The sequence below is a fragment of the Erinaceus europaeus genome, chromosome 8 (assembly GCF_950295315.1).
Source record: "Erinaceus europaeus chromosome 8, mEriEur2.1, whole genome shotgun sequence".
Taxonomy (NCBI): Eukaryota; Metazoa; Chordata; class Mammalia; order Eulipotyphla; family Erinaceidae; genus Erinaceus; species Erinaceus europaeus.
The window spans coordinates 35,898,876-35,902,733 of record NC_080169.1 but is presented as its reverse complement, the minus strand read 5'-3'; the positions used below and the strand labels follow the sequence as shown (position 1 = coordinate 35,902,733).

Here is a 3,858-nt window from a genome sequence, read left to right as displayed (position 1 = left end):
CAACCAGACTTTCCTGGACAGACAATCCCACAGATGTGTCCTGGAGCTCTGTTTCACCACAGCCCCACCCCACCAGGAAAAGAGAGAGGCAGGCTCGTAGTATGGATTGGTCTGTCAATGCCCATGTTCAACGAGGAACCAATTACAGAAGCCAGAACTTCCACCTTCTGCATCCCACAATGATCTTGGTTCCATACCCTCAGAGGGTTAAAGAATAGGAAAGCTATCAAGGGATGGGATGTTATGGGATATGGAGTTCTGGTGGTGGGAATTGTGTGGAGTTGTACTCCTCTTATCCTATGATTTTGTCAATGTTTCCTTTTTATAAATAAAGTAAAATATAAAAAAAAATGATGAGACAATCTCCTTTGCTATATTGTGGTCAGAACCAGTAGGCATCATGCTGAGTGAGATAAGCCAGAAAGAGAAACACCAATATTGAATCATCTCAGTTATATGGGGAACACAAGAACAAAAAATTGTAAGGGAAAACATAAGGTAAAACTTGGATTGGGTATGGCTTATTGAATCAAAGCAGAGGAATCTTAAAAGTGATGGGAAGGGACTGGATAAAGGGATATTGGGATGCTGTTGTGTCTCCTAGTCACCAATCAAGAGGGAATGAAGGTTATGCCTGTGTGTTAAAGAATAAACTGTAAACCAAAGCATAATAAATAAAATTAATAAAAAAGAAAGTCCTTCTCCACTTTAATACCTGACTTTTCTTTATTTTTCACATTGTATTACATCTACTTAGAGACTATTTTGTGTATATATAATATAATAGAGATTTGACATTTACTTCCCAAAGAAATAAGGTCTCTTACAAGCTATTTCATTTTCCTGATCATACTGTATAATGCTTTCTTGGTATGATAAGCAATACATTATTGCAAAAATTACATTTTGCATCCTATTATTTGAGAGAGATTTGTTGAAGGATCTAAGAATTCAGGTGACTATGACAAGGTTTGGAAGACGGTAGCTAGGTAGTTGCCCTTGATCCCACTAGAATTGTTGTAGAATTAAAGGAGCAATGGACTCAGACTTATACAGGTAAGATACAGATTGTGGGGAAAACAATATTCAACTGCATCAGGCCCAAGATAGAATTACTTTCATGAATTTCTACTACTGGGACTGGGAGGTAATTCACACAGTTAGCTATGAGAGTTATCTCCATGTACAGTGCTCAGGTTCAAGTTCAGGCATCTCGTAGGTGTATCCATGCAGTGAGGAATGCTCTAGTGCTGTGGTATCTCTCCCTCTATCTGAAAATTTAGAACATGAAACAATTGGCCTTGGAGTAATGAAACTGCAGATGTGTGAGGCTCTGGTGCCAAACAAAAAAATATTTTCTATTCTAACTCATATCCGAAGAATACTACCACTATAACTTCAAAGCTGTAGAGTTATTCTATTCAAGATCATGCTAAATGCTTCACTATATTATACTATACTATACTTAATGCATTAAATACATGGAGATTGAATGTTTTTAGTCTTCACAAACACTCCTACTCCTTGTTCTGACTGGAGAATGAAACAATTTCAAACTGAGTCTTAGAGAAGGTAAGTAGATTCACTAAAATTGATAGCTTGCATTCACAGTCCTTGTTCTATGCTGCATCTTAATAGTGACTCAATTAGAAATATTATGCTGATATAAAAATTCCAAAATGACTACTGTTTTTAGTACATGGCTCTAGCATGCTGTATTAACCCCTCTTATAGGAATAATTCTACTTTTGAAATTTATTCTTATGAAGTTCTGATATAGATTGAGTTGTGATTGAAGTGCATAAACTTTTGAGAGCTGTGTAATTATTTTCTTTAATTTTGTATCCATTTTATTTATCTTGTATTATTAGGATGTAATGAGTTAAAAACTGTAAACAATAATTGTGCTGTGGGCTTACTGTTTTTCTAAAATAAGAGTGCTACCCTTAAATGAAGGTTACATCTAGTTCATTTGCCCACTGAACCAATACTGGGAGTTCCTCTACTTGTTAGTAGAGAAAAAAAGAGGGTAACTCAAGGGTATATAAAGGCTGAAAAATCAATTAATTTTGTTAATTGTGAGAGCTAGGATAAGCTATGCATGCTGAGTGGATTTCAGTTTCTTTATGTGTAAATGAGACAATCATCCCTACATTTTTTCGGAGGGAGGATAAAATGAGACATAAAATGTGAGAGAATGTTTTTGAAATTATGAAGCACTATAGTAAATCAGAGTAACAAGTTAGGCTAAGCATGATGGTAGCTGTTTACTCTAAGTATGTTATATTAGTTCTGGTTTATTCCTAGTAGAGAATATATTAGTGAAGACTCATGTTTACTTGCCTGCTTAAAACCCACTATGAAGCTCAAAACATTAGAATATTTATCACTAAACAGTGATATACATTATCTTCTAAAGGAAATGTTTGGGTATTTGGGAAATAGGAACAATTTTTTAAAATGTTTTTTAAAATTTTTTATCTTTATTTATTGGATAGACACAGCCAGAAATTAAGATGGTAGGGGAAATAGGGAGAGAGGAAGAGAGACACCTGCAGTACTGCTTCACCAAGCTTTCCCCCTGCAGGTGGGAACCGGAGACTTGAACCTGGGTCCTGGAGCACTGTAACATATGCATGCAACCAGGTGCACCACCACTCAGTCCTAGAACAATTTTGTAAATTGTATTTACATCTGCATACCAATATAGAAAGTATGTGAAACTCAAAATAATCTCTAACTTAATCATTACCCTTTAGATTAACAAAAAAGAATACCTATTTCATGACATAACAATTAGTCATATTCTGAAATTTGCATGAAAGCATACCAATGTGAAATACATTGAATAATATTGTAAAAATAATTATTAATAAATCAGTTACTAACACTTTATGTCAAGTATTTCTCTCTCTTTGTGGTGAGGCAGTGGTTGAACTTGGGACCTCTGATACCTCAGGTATGAAAGTCTTATGTAACCATTATTCTATCTCTCCTGGTCAGTATTCTAGAGAGAATTATAAGTGCACTTTATTGAAAAAGTTGCATGTTTACATTAATTATATAAACATAGTACCTTCCATTTATATATTTTGTAAGTCTTAGGCAAATCTGTCTTTATGACTCTTCTCTGTCTTCTCTGCACTTGGAGTAGCTCTCCTGCTACAGCCCCTCATCCCTGAAAATGTATGCCTACACCAAGTTGGCATACATCCTCCTCCTTGGTGGTCAGGAGTGGTCAGACTCTCTGCCATGGTGATGAAACAACCAGAGACAAAGACAGATGAGAGCATCAGCAGTGTGGCAGTCCCACTTCCCATGACCTTGTTTATTCCTAGACACAGCTTCCAAAACAGCTCCATTGCAAGGGACATTGACACAGCCGCCAAGTTCATTGGGGGCTGAAGCTGCCACTGTAGAGGTGGCTGGCTCTGGGTCTGGAACTGTGCTTGGGAGCCTCATCATTGGTTATGCCAGGAACCCTTCTCTGGAGCAATAGCCCTTCTCCTTCACTATATTGGGGTTTGCTCTCTCAGAGGCCATGGGGTTTTTCTTTGCCTGATGGTGGCCTTTCTCATCCTTCTTGCCATGTGAAGAAGCAATCCCACCTCCCATAATTATTTCTCTCATGTCTTTTTTGCCCTGTCTATTCCTTTTCCTGTACCTCACCAGGCAGTCTGGGGAAAGTGCTTAGCTCAGGGCTTGACAGAGGGAAGACAAAATAAATACTGTCTTAATAAGAAAAAATCTGTCTGTATATCTAAGGTTTTGTTCTGGCTTAATTTTGTTTCCTCATTATAGTATTTCTTTATATTCATATGTGTGTGAAACAGAATAGATACCTTTATCAATATGATT

At 36.8% G+C, this 3,858-nt stretch overlaps 1 pseudogene; it reads left to right on the top strand.

The window, feature by feature from the left end:
* Positions 1–3,119: 3,119 nt before the first annotated feature.
* On the top strand, positions 3,120–3,607 carry LOC103121450 (ATP synthase F(0) complex subunit C2, mitochondrial-like; annotated as a pseudogene).
* The last annotated feature ends 251 nt before the right edge of the window (positions 3,608–3,858 follow it).